Here is a 13,855-nt window from a genome sequence, read left to right on the forward strand (position 1 = left end):
ATGTTTCAGAGACCAGTGTTTCAGGAACCAGGTGAGTCTCAATTAACATACTTGAGGTCCCCAGTTTTGTTTACATGTTGGCATTGATCTGGGAGGAGAAGGGGAATTCCTAAACGAGGAATGGACCATAGAAGAAGTAAATGGTTCTGCGGAGTACACCAACTATGCGTATAACCCAAGCGTATCCCTGTCGATCAGCCAACAGAGACAACGGCTGCCAGTGTTCAAGGTAAGCAATTCGTAATAACATTCTCTCACTGAATCTTGCTGTTATTTGATGCTTCATGTATGGCTGTGCCTTGCAGAATCGTATAGACATCCTGTACCCCCTGGAAAAGCATAGAGTCTTAATTGTTACTGGTGAAACTGGCAGCGGTAAAAGTACACAAATTCCTCACGTGAGAATTCTAAATAGCCTGTGCGTGCATCCTCACTCTACTGCAATGTGCGGTTATTTCAGTACTTAATGGAAGCAGGCTGGGCGCAGATTAAGGGTCAAATGATCGGAGTCACGCAGCCCAGACGAGTGGCGGCCATATCAGTAGTTACTATTTCTTTCAAGCAGACCTGTTTTCACACTGGTGCACTTATATTTTTGCTCTTGCTTCACAGCTGGCAAGGAGGGTAGCAAAAGAGAAAGGTTGTTTGGAAGACCAAGAGGTTGGCTACTGTGTGCGGTTTAATGACTGCTTTGACAAGGAAAGGACAAAGATTGAAATAAGTGTCAATTGTTCAAAAAAACCTACTGCCTCTTATTTGACGTGACGTGCATCCCATGCTGAATGGCATGCTGTCACTGGCTAGGTCGGTATAATGAGCATGATAATCTTCTCTTATTTCAGTTCATGACAGAAGGAATACTTATGAATGAAATAATGGCCAGTCCACTCCTGCCCTTACTCGGTTCTCATGCTTCATGAAGCACATGAAAGAACCCTCTTGACTGACACATCTTTGGGACTCATGAAGAAGATACTGCTTTAAAAGGCCAGACTGCCGCCTTGTTATATCATCTGCAACACTGGAAGCAGGAGTTCTGAAGAGTTATTTTTTCACAGTGGCATTGAAAAGTGTGGCAAGGCACAGATATCATATTGCTACAGGCCAATTATAAGCTAATGTGAGCCTTAGCTTGTCATGGCTTGCTATCTAGTGAAAACAGATGTGAACAATGTTGTATGGAAGTAAATGACCAGACCACTGCACAATGGGTTGTGGTGGTAATACTAATGAAAAACTTAATTTGCAGCATATAGTGCAAGTGTGAAAAAATTGAAGGGACCACTCAGAACGAGAACTTAGCTCAAGAACCAAATTTATTTTTTCTTCTGCATTGAACATTAGACAGCATTAAAAGGATTGCATATATTAAAACTGCTGAGGAAAAAAAATCTAAGCTTTTCCCTCATTCTAATGCATTGATAGTTGACTTTTTCCTTGTAAAGTCAACCTTACAACTTTACTTTTTGCTTCGACCTGTTTATGGATTAAATCAAATTCAGAATCAGTATTATTGGATTGTCCATGGTGATTTCCTGTAGGTAATGTCTGAATTTTGTCTTCTGTTCTTAAAATCAATTTAACAGGAGTTTTATTTAAACAAGACTAAGTGCTGTAGCAATATGAAAACATAAAAACATTGAAATGCAGTAGCAGCTCTAAGGTGCAGAAGTGTAGTAGGCTTTAGGTGTATTTGTAGGGAGAGCTAGAATCCATGTTCAGAGTGCACAGTACTATTCAACCCTTCCTTTTTTTTAGCAAACATATTTCATCAGAAATCTTAAGCATCCAAGGGAGAGTATATCCTGTTGAAGTGTACTACCTGACCAACCCAGTGCCAAATTGCGCGAAGGCAGCTGTTGAAACTGTTGTGGAAATTCGTGAAACACAATGCATGGGCCACGTGCTGGTCTTCCTGACTGGACAGGATGAGGTGGAAAAAGCTTTCAGTCTTCTCAATTAAATATTGCAATTATTTTAATTTTGAGTGCTCATTTAAAAACACTAAGTGTAATGTAGTCTTATTACTGCTTTATTTCTCTTAGTGTCAGTGCAGTATTTAAATTAGAATTGTCACTGGCAACAAATTAACTTTCCTGGGATTTATTTAGCCGTGAGGTAATTTGACTGTCTAATGCAGTTTCTCCTTTATTCTGATCCTATTCCAAGCTAGTGCATGTAAACACTGGTTACAATTGACATCACCAGCACCATGTGGACAGAGCACATAGTCATAAGTGAATTAGAAAAATTCACAGGTTTTACCATGCTCCCGGGCTGTAATATCACAGCCACTGTGGTGTTTGCAGAAGCCATCCCTATTTTTGCTCGTGCAACTTGGAAACATCCTTAGCATGACCTGCCATAATATACACTTTATCTTCATATGGTAGCTCAACATACCTTTCACCACAGTACTGGATTGCAATAGAAAAATTAACTAATAACTTTTTGCGGTCAGCAGGCTGCAGGTGCCAGAATTTCTGTGTTGAAAGAGAGCCAAACTGAACCTACCTTTTGGTAATGTAGTACTTTCCACCGCATTGCAGTGCGGACTCCCACCATTGTGGTAGAATCTTATTCTATTTGTTGGGAAACAGAGCTGAGACTGGCTTTCTGTAGAAGTATAATGATTTTTGGCAGTCTGAATATTTGAGAAGAGCATATGATGCATTTTGTTCACATAGCTTGTCACTTTACACATCTGCATTCAAAGCTTTAGGTAATGTCAATACATAATGTGTTCAGTGTTACCAACCAGCTACTGCTGGCTGTTGGTCATACGTAATGGTTAGCAGGTAGTAGGCAGAAACACTATATGTAGGGCCCTTCGTTTTCAAGTTTTATTTTTTCTGGAATTCGTAAGGTAAACATTCCACGATTCTTTTTAAGCTCGAATTTGGGTACAAATCGGGTTATTTGAAAAAAAGTTTCACAATTTGATCTTTTTGGGCATGCTCATTTTTCTGCTAAACATAAAATGCCGTCATTATTTCATAAATATGGAATTGGCAGGTTGCGCTAAAAAACTGCTTACCAAACATTTTTTTCCTTATTTATTACAAATGTTTTATCACGTAAATTAGAAAGTCCATACGCAGCACTCCTGTGCCTGACCAAGACATGCCTGCCTTTATAGGTCTACTTTGCGAGAACATTGCACATCAAGGCAGCCATTTTAAACATGCAAGGACCTTGGAGCAGGACATCGTTAGCGTGGGTAGCGTTTACTACGAGCACAATGATATCAGTAATACATTTGGTTGGTACCAGTGTTTTGGCCTCTCAATTCTAAATCGCACTATGTGAATTTATTTTCAAATTCAACAGCCTCATGAATATTGAGCATAAGAGGTTTAAGATCACTAGTTGACCGTAGCCACCCCTCTGGAATAAACATATCTTCAAATTTCTTGCGGTGCCTTCAGGCTTGTGAACTGGAAAACCAATGTTGTCTATAAGGCTTATTTTGGAGGATATATCTGGTTTAGCCTGATTTTTTAGGGAATTTGTTCGGAATGCAGCTTTTGGATCTTGTGTTTGAATCTGATGTTATTGAACGGCTCGGGTTTACGGTAGATATTATGCATGGTATATCCGACCACGATCTAGTGCTCTTCAAAACCAAAATGGCACGTCCAATTACACGCAGAACAACGAAACAATTTTATGACTTTAATAATGCTGAGGATGAAAGTATTCTAGATCTTCTTGAACAAGACTACGACAAATTTTCTGCTGCGCACATTGACAGCGACATGAGTCTGAATGACTTGTGGTTCGGTTTTAAAAATACGGTGCACAGGTGTATACATCGGTACGTCCCGCTGAGGAATAAAAAAATGCACAGCCAGAGTTCTTGGATTACACGTAATATACTTCAGTTAAAGCGCCATATAAAACGCCTTTCCCACAATATGTCAAATGTCGCACACAGTACACTGGCATTACTTCACAGAGACTTAAGAAACAAAATAAAGGTATAAAAATTTCAATACTTGAATGTTAAACTGCACAAATTTTTGGTTAATGACCCGTGAAAATTCTGGGCTCACCTAACAGAAAACAAAAGACGCAGTAAACAAACTGACAATAAATGGTGTGGATGTTAGTGATAACCAAAAAATAGCTACAACGTTTGTTCACTATTTCTCTTCTGTGTTTCTGGTAGGTGATGACCGGACAACTGATTTCAGATCAAGCAATCTTCATGTACCCGATCTTACTATAAGTGAAGCAGGCATTTTCTCCGCTCTTCTTCACCTGACTATAAAGAAATCATCTGGGCCAGATGACATTCCGAATACATTTCTTTGCAGGTACGCGGAATGGTGCGCGGAATACCTCTTTATTATTTTCAATGCTAGTCTGCATCTTTATTATTTTCAATGCTGCATAGACGTGAGGTCTCCAGTGATAGGAAACTTGCTAAAGTTGTCCCACTCCATTAATCTGGTAATAGGCTCCCCGTCACAAATTAGAGGCCAATAAGCTTGCTGTGCACTGCAGGCAAAGTAATGGAACACTTCATTTCTAATCACATCACAACGTTCTTGGAGGAAAACGACTTTTTAGCTGAGTCCCAACATGGTTTTCGCCATGGGTTATCGACTACGACACAGTTATTACATACTACCGATTTCTTCTCAGCTCTTGATACAGCAGGGCAAATTGATGCCATTTTTCTGGACTTTGAAAAAGCGTTCGACCGAGTACTTTACTGTAAACATTTACTTAAACTTAAGCACATCTTAGAAAACAAACAAGTTCTGCAATGTCTTGATTCATACTTATCCCACTGGCTGCAGTACGTGCAGATCTGTGGTTCAAGTTCGTCGATCACTCCAGTGCTCTCAGGTGTGCTGCAGGGCTCAGTCCTCGGGCCACTTCTTTTACTTATATATTTAAATGACCTCAAGTTCAATTCTCCTGTGCAGGCTTGTTTCTTTGCAGACGACTGCGTAATTTATCACACAATCCACTCCGAATGCGACCAGCTAATTATAGATAATTATTTAGGTGCTGTTAGTAATTGGTGCAACATCTGGAAAATGTAGTTAAATGTTAGTAAATGCAAACAAATGACCATAACCAGGAAAAAAGTTCCATTGATGCACTCTTACAAAATTAACAGCGTTTCTCTTGAACGGGTAGCTGAATTTAAGTACCTTGGCGTAACGATCAGTTCGAATCTAAGTTGGAGCTCACACATAAATAGCATAACCTCAGTAGCATCTAAAAGACTATGGCTTTTAAAATACCGGCTAAAACATGCTTCCACTAAAGCAAAGCTTGTGGCATATACTTCCCTGGTGCGTCCATTACTCGAATATGCTGACGTAGTATAGGACCCGCATATGAAAATGGATGCCACATGTATAGAGCGTGTCCAAAAAAGAGCACGTTTCATTTTCAATGCCTACGGAAGACAGGTATCGATCCCTGATCTTCTTAGCCCTTCCGGTTTACCCACCTTGGAATCTCGTCGCATAAGGCATCGCTTAAAAACGTTATTCGACATCGTCAATAATCACACCAGAATAGACTGACAATTATATGCAGTACTACAGAACACGACAAACTCTGCACAAACACGATAAAACAATTGTAATGCCCAAATGCAGAACCGCTGCGTACAAGCTGTCGTTCTTCCCAAGAACGATAGCCGATTGGAATGCTCTACCTCGCGAAGTGGTCACCTCATCTTCAGCCGACACATTTTTATCTGCAATCAACCCCAGCTGGTCAAGTTAGGGTGTTTGGTTCGATTCTGGAGTGTTGCCCTTGTCACGCTTTGTTTTTAATTTTAATGTAGAGTGTTTGTTACTCGTCCACTATTTGAGTTGTTCACAGAAATTTTGCTGCCTGCCTGCCTTTTTTTCTCCTTTTTTCGTTGTTGACAAAGCACTGTGCAATTGTATCCCCACTCCTGCCTTGGCCACCAAAAGGTGGCTGGCAGTATTGAATAAATTAATAAATAAATAAATAAAATCAGATGACATTGTGCTTTACACAAAAACAAAGGGCCTTAACTACATGTTGCCTTGCTAGTTCCAATTTAAAGGGATACTGAGGACAAAAATAAAGTTGGCCTGTATCGACAGGGCGTGCGTTAAGCACAAAGCAACCACTGTCACCAAAAACAGAGCTTTTATAAGTTATAGAAAACACCAAACAATGAAATACAGGTGTCTCCATCAACGGTCTGTTTCTCAAGTAAATTTAGTGTGTTGATAATGATTTTTGGATGTAGATCCCAGCACCGGCATTCAGTTCAAAAAGGTAACAACCAGTCCTTTTCAGTAAGGACATCACGAGCTTGAACCGAATGGTGGGAAAATTTTTAAATTTGGTTTTTCCGACAGCTAAATGTGTCTTTTGTTCCCCAAAAAATGTCAACATAGCTAAGAGGAGCCAGAGAATCAATTTTTATTGAGAACAATATTTAGATATAGTTCTCCTCGGTATCCTTCGAAATCATCACCAACATGTTTAGCCCTGAACACAGTCTTATAAAGAGGCTTTAGTCAGAAGAAGATGAAAACAAAAATGACATTAAATATATATTCTTGTGCAATTTTCACATATGGGTTGAGTTTGCTTGATTCATGATGAATGTTGGGTGCAGATAAATTCTGCACATGAACAATTTTAAAACAGGAATGTTTTTCATTATTCAAGCTTCAAATGTTTTTTTTTATCATACAAAGATAAAGTTCATAGCAGTTAAGCTGCAATGTTTCAGAAAGTATTCAAGGAATACAAAAAATACACCTGGCATTCCAAGCATGTATGTTTTACCATTGTATGGATCACTACCTCAATCCAAACAGGTATGGAAAATTTGGAGAGTAGCAGTGTTCAGGAAATTCACCTGAATCCAAGCATTGATACATTACACCACTGAACAATTATGCAGTGCGTCACTGTTTGCCTAGAAGGTTACCTTGGCTGCTTTCCATTGCCAGTAGTACAGTGACTACAAGAAGCATAGTGTACAGTCATTTATCAGAGGTGTGTGGCATGCGGAACTCTGGGCTCTTCATTCTTGCTACCTTTGACCATCCAACAGTGAAGAGGATCTGAACCACTCACTGCGAGTGGGAAACACATTCAGCAGGCGGAGTATGCCACTGTGAACATTTGAGACAAATTTTAGTCATAAATGACATGTAGCATTCATAAAACATAAACTAAGCTCCCTCATTTCTAACAGCAACTTAATGCTTGGTATAAGGCAGTCACCTAAGTGATGTCTATGCTGATACGCTTGCTTGGAGCTTCTCATGCCTCAGTTTTGAGGTGAAAATTGGGGGCAAAACAAAGGAGAGTTGGGAGACTTGCCAAAGCTGAATATTGTACCTTCAGTTTCTATGTTCTTTTTATGCATTCAGAAAAAATTAGGGAGCGGGGATGCTCAATATCACTAGCAAGGTACCCTACAAAGCCCAAGCTGTTTCTGCATTAAGGTAAACACTTCCTTGAACTGCAGCACTCATTTACAGGCGGCTTCACGCTACTTTGCATGCGATTCTTGTAGATCTGACTTTAACTGTACTTATTTTCAATGCTTTAGGAATATGCATACAATTTGCTAAATGCACTCACTCTGCTAACTGTGCAAAAAGAGCTAAGCTTGGAGTAAAAGCCATTTCACATAATGCAAGACATATGCACACAAATTTGAGGTCTGAACTCTTTCAGAGGTATATGCTAACCACACTGTTGCTGTAGGGTTCTTTAGGTTTTGCACGTGCATTATATTTAAAATAGTATTAACTTGAGCTGGCTGGCTCATGTCCATCTGGGAGAGCAAGAATAAAACAGAATGACAGCAAGAGCAAGATGACTTTGTTTTCGAACAACCTCATGGCTTTTGTAAGAAATACATTTGTTATATCATACATGGACTCAAACAGCAGATAAGCAAGGGTTGAACAATAAGAAAATTCAAGAAAACAAGATATATGAGTTGATGGTATCCTTTCAAAAAGCTGAACTGAATGTTCAATAAACTTGAACTTCGTCCTACTGCTCTCAAATATCTTGCGTCCCCTTTCATTCTCAGTAGCTTTTGAGCACACTGAAGTGCTTCAGAATGGACGAGAAACCACCTTTGAGGTAGTGTTCGAAATTCTAAAGACTAGCTTTTTCATGCGCAGCTGTGCTTAATGGGCATGGTAATACTGTGTACCACATGGTAACAGTATACTAAATTTTAAAGTGAATACCTCTTCCCATAGACTTGATTTTTTTCGCTTTACTTTAAAAAATTTTAGCTGTCTTATACTCTTATTTTAATTTTTTGTTATTGCTTGTTTACACTTGTTTCATTGTTCATGGTGGCTTTCCTTTTGAGATCCTGTAAGCAGCCGAGCTGGGCACGTGCCATTCCCTGTGTCATGCCACGTTGTGTACCTTTTGGAATTATTTTTTTGTTCTTAGCTTGTCAAACCCATATATGTTCCTCAGTCCCTTGGAATAAAACCAGTTGACAGTCAGCGCTTGTGGTGTCTCCTTACTGTATCCCGTCCTTCCGCTGTTTCAAATATGATCGGCAACCAACAAGCCCAATTCACAACACTTGTGCAGTTTATTCCCATACATATGGCGAGGGTAAATTGCATGTAAAAAGTCATTGGTTCCACATAATTGCTTGCTGATACAAATTGTTTGAAACTCCCAGAGCCACAAATTGGTATGGTATGTGATGTTTAACGTCACTTGGCTGCACGTGGGTTGTGAAAGATGCCATAGTGGTGGGCTGTGGCTGGAATCATAGCCATAAATGTCACAGCATTATTTAATTTCCTTGCATACAAAAGCTCTTGCGAGAATGACTAGAGCAAGCCCTTCCTGTCCTTGGAGAAGGTGCTGGCCTCACGTAGGCACTCTCTTGTTTAGAGCTTGGAGATACAGCTTCACTTGTGATGCAATACGGAAAGGTAGGCACTGGCACTGTGAGCATCAGTGCATTCATTCATTTTTTTCTTTGCGTAAAAAGCAAAAAAGAAAGCTTGTCTGCAGACTGCTGCGACAAGATCATGTGTTCTGCCTGCAGGAAGAGTCTTTCAAGCCTACATCAGACAGTGCCGAGATGCCGGGTTTTCCTACACTGTGTTCACGAGAATTTTCCTCCCGTCTTGTGTGTGCAAGTCACAAAAATAGAGACATGTTGTTTGTGTTACCTCGTTTTTTGCAGTTTTTCTTGCGCAAGTATGTATAGTCGGGGACAAAAGTCTCGCGTATCTGATAAGGCAACGGTAGCATGAATGCGCACCCTAATTGCGCAGATACTCTCAGCGCACGGTCCCGCGCCTATATAATCAAATGCTTGAATAAAGCAATCGTTCTTCCTGTTCCGGCCATCATGCTGTTGCGTCGCCCTGGCTAGTTACATGGTGTCAGAAATAGCTGCCGCCGACCAAAGCCCAGTAGTAACGGCGCGGAATGGAGCTACTGAGGATGCCAAAGCCTTTGCGTCTATCGGGCAACCTATCAGAAAATTGGCAGCGCTCCAAGCAAAGGTTCGAGCTGTATCTGCAAGCAACGGCAGTAGAGAAGGCCCCGAAAAGTGATGCTTCAAAAGCTGCTCTCTTGCTGAGCTTTGCCGGACAAGAAGCACTCGACGTCTTGAACAATTTCCAGTACGGCCCCCGTGAAACCAAGGAAAGCTACTGAACTGTGGTGCAGAATTTCGACGCTTATTTCTCCGAGGTGATCAACGACATTCATGAAAGATATGTATTTCGTACAAGGAGTCAGATGGAGAAGGAACCTTTTGAGAAATTTGTGCGCTACTTAAAGAGACAGGCAACCCAGTGCAATTTTGGGGATAAGCATGATTCACTGATTAGAGACCAAATTGTGTTTGGTACAAATAACTCAAAGCTTCGTGAAAGAATGCACGCCGAAAAAGACCTAACGCTACTAAAAGCTGAAGAATTGTGCAAGGCTGCAGAATTGGCAGCACTAAGGAGCCAAGTTTGGAATAAGTCAGAAGATTGCGTTGACAGTGTTTTAAGTCACACAGTGTCAATGAAAAAACAGCAGCAACGCGATAAAAAGCTGTGTCACGATAATCAAGAGTACTGCTGCAGGAAATGTAACCGTAAACACAGGCCTAAACAGTGTCCAGCGTTCGGCAAGATATGTCATTCTTGCCGCAAGTTCAACCACTTTGCAAGTTGATGCTGGAAATCGACCGCCAAAGTGAAGTCGGTTAAAAGTTTGGTTCAAATGCCGGTGCCAACATCCAAGGCCGGTGTTCACCATATGCTTTGAGTGTTGGACTACTTTGGCAAGTTTGTGCCGCAGCTATCTGAAAGAATGGCGCTATTAAGAACTCTCATCAAAGCTGGCATGGAGTTTGAGTGGACGGAAAACCACGCCAAAGAGTGGAAAAGCGTCACGCAAATTTTGACCACTGTGTCCGTGTTAGCAATCTTCGACCCACGAAGGGAAACAAAGTTATCTTGCGACGCATCGCATAACGGCGTCGGCGCTGCTCTTTTGCAGTGCCACGAGTGGCGGCCCATAGCTCATGCATCCCGACCCCAGTCCTTACTGAAGCAGAAAATCGTTATGCTCACATAGAAAAAGAGGCCCTAGCAATTTGCTTCGGATGCGAAAAATTTCACCAATTCGTCTATGGGCGGAAACTGATGATCGAAACGGACCACGAGCCACTTTTAGCAATTGCTCAAAAGGGAGTCGGTGACATGCCACCTCGTCTTCAATGATTCTTTTTGAGATTGCTCAAGTATAATTTTGCCTTGCAGTATATTCTTGGGAAGAACCTTGTGATTGCTGATATGCTGTCCCGGTTGACTGCTGACAACCAAGACCAGGCTGGTGCCACGGACGACGTCGAAGTTCATGCAGTCGAGCTACTAGGTAGCAGAATCACGGCAGAAACACAGAAAGAACTGCAGGCAGCAACTGCTCGTGACTGCTACCTGCAGTCTGTAATCACTAGTTTGTCGTTGGGGCTACCGGTACAAGGTGACCTCAAGCCTTTTGAGCAAGAATTTTAATTTTTCAACGGACTACTTTTAAATGCATCGAAAGTGGTTATTCCGAAAAGCATGCGTCAAACAATGCTTGCAAAGAATTCATGCAGGTCATCTCGGCATGCAAAAATGCAAGGCATTAAAGAGCCAGACGTCTTGTATTTTGGCCAGGGCTCAATGCTGCAATCACTTCTATGGTGCAAATGTGTCCTACATGCCGCAAGTATGCTTACAGCCGCAGGAATCGCTTCAAATGCAACCCGTGCCAGGTCGTGCATGGTATAGAGTTGGGGCTCACATTTTTTCATTTGCGGGAGACTCGTACATAGTTGTTTTTGATGCCTTATCAAACTTTCCAGAAGTCCAGAAACTGCCACACACATCGGCGCGATCAACCATTGCAGCCCTGAGTGCTATCTTTGCAAGATTTGGCGTGCCAGTTGAAGTATATAGTGATAATGGTCCGCAATTTTCTAGCTATGAATTTGCTGTATATTCAAAGAAATTTGGCTTCACATACATTACATCCAGCCCTCATTATCCGCAGTCTAATGGGCTTGCGGAAAAAGGTGTGCAGATTGTGAAGTGCATCTTGAAGAAAAGTGCAGACTCGGGGGATGATTTCTGGTTGGGCCTGCTGGCTTACTGCACTACCCCACTGGAGGACGGGCGATCCCCTGGTGAACTCCTGCAAGGAAGGTGCCTTCACGCTAACCTTCCGGACTTCAGTGCTATGACTGCAACCGACGTCAATAAGCGCGGTCAAAAACAAGCTGGAAGGCCTTAGCCTCCCCTCCAAAAGGGTACCACCGTGAGACTCAGATATACTGCATGATCCCGGAAAGCCCAAGTGGTGGGTATGCCCTACCCAAGATCGTACCTGGTAAAAACGGAGGACCAGAAGCTCCTCATGCGCAACCGTCGTCACCTACTGCAAACCGGTGAACGGCTTGTAGAGGCAAGCGATGGCTACATCAACACCACCCATGCGGACAACGACTCTGGCTACCATTCAACAGCGACAGCTCCAACCTCGCAAACAGTCACGCGTCAACCATCGACAATGGGCAACCTTGCGACCCCGATTATACCACCGCCAGCTTTGAGAAGGTCGACCCGAACCGTGAAGCCACCGCAACATCTTCAGTATGACGAAATTTTAATCAAGTGTCTGTATAATCCTTACGTGTGGTGCGATGAACTTTTAACAAGTTTTAAGAAGGTCTACAATTATAATAGTTTACTTGTTACCAGAAAGGGATGTATTTGATAAGGCAACTGTAGCATAACTGCGCACCCTAAATGCACATATACTCTCGGCACACGGCCCCACGCCTATATAATCAAATTCTTTGATAACGCAATCGTTCTTCTTGTTCCAGCCATCATGCTGTTGCGTCGTCCTTGCTAGTTACATCTGCGGACCACGTGTTCCTCGAACAATGCCAATAGCTCTGCTATTAGCCGGCGGCTGGAGACCACACTTGTGGAGGTGAAACTCAAAGTTCTGTTCTTTCATCTCCACAAGTGTGGTCTCCAGCCGCCCGCCGGCTAATTATAGAGCTATCAGCTTCGTTTCAGGGACACATGGTCCCCAGACTTTACTTCCCGATAGTGCCTTTGAAGAAAGGAACCATCTCTCCCAAACGAAAGAACTAAAAGAATAGCGAGGGCGGGCTATTTTCATGACACCCGAAGAAGTTTGAGAGCATTTATAAAACATAAGCTAGGAAAAGAAAAAATAGTTAGGGCTAGCGGACACGTAAGAAGTTGTATTAACAATAGATTATTGGGACAAGCATACTTCCGCAGGCAATGCCTGGGTAGCCACTTGCAGCACATTGCATATTTGTTGCTTATCAATATGAGTCTGCAGCATGCTTATAAGGTAGACAGAAAAGGGCACAAAAGATATTTAATGCCTATATCAATCACGAGGAGAGATCCATTCTTCTATCATATCTGTCTCAATGAATTTATTGATTTTATTTACTTTTCAGCACTGCTTATCTATTGTTTGGGCTAGCCCACTTATGTTGCATAGGGCTACATAGGTGTCCATTCTGGACAATAGCCGTCAAGGCAGCCAGTTGATTGCATAGTCGTGTACTTATTAGCTTTTTGCACTTTTTGCAAATTACTTGAGTTATAGTTTTTAACGAGGGTAGATGTCGTTACTTTAGTCAAAAGCCTGCACTACAGTAAACGTGCCGTTTAGAAAAGTGAAACTAGAGTACTGATGCTGCAAAATGCGCATTTACAGTGGTTCCTCATTAATGTGTATAACTATAACACGAGGGGGAGTTTAAGTGCATATGAAAATAAAAGCTTTGCGTGAACACAGTGTTGTCTTTGCCACCCTCAGTAGTGTCATTTAAGAGGCAATAGTTAATGCGCATAGCACAATCAAGCACGGAACCCCCCCCTTTAAGCTGCTGCCGTCTACCCATTTTTCTCTGCTGAACGTAAAAGCGCAAAAAACAAGGACGTAGAATAAGACACACAACACGAGCGCTCACTTCCAACTGATCATTATTACATGCAAGAAACAGATTTTATACTCTCGATAATGCCTGCAAGGCATTACTACAGAGTAGTGAAAGATAGATGAGTCATCGAGCGTCACACTTGAATGATAAAAGATAGGACATCTCTTTTTGTGAGAGCAGAATTGACGGAGTACTTACACAGTCAACACCAGCTCGCGCTATCTCCAACGCCTCAACAATTTCGCGCGTAATTTGACATTTGTTCCCGTAAAGGATTTTGCACTTGTGAAAAAGAGGACGACAACCCTCTTTTCCTTCTTTCTGTTCCTTGCATGTAAAAGATCAGTTGGAAGT

General features: G+C 41.8%; 3 pseudogenes; all 3 read left to right on the plus strand.

The window, feature by feature from the left end:
- The window catches only part of LOC144121678 (putative ATP-dependent RNA helicase DHX35), a 20,726-nt pseudogene continuing 6,871 nt past the window's right edge, over positions 1 to 13,855 (plus strand).
- Positions 9,451 to 10,191, plus strand: LOC144118472 (uncharacterized; annotated as a pseudogene).
- Positions 10,815 to 12,464, plus strand: LOC144118484 (uncharacterized; annotated as a pseudogene).

This window comes from Amblyomma americanum, chromosome 2 (assembly GCF_052857255.1).
Source record: "Amblyomma americanum isolate KBUSLIRL-KWMA chromosome 2, ASM5285725v1, whole genome shotgun sequence".
In the NCBI taxonomy this organism is placed as follows: Eukaryota; Metazoa; Arthropoda; class Arachnida; order Ixodida; family Ixodidae; genus Amblyomma; species Amblyomma americanum.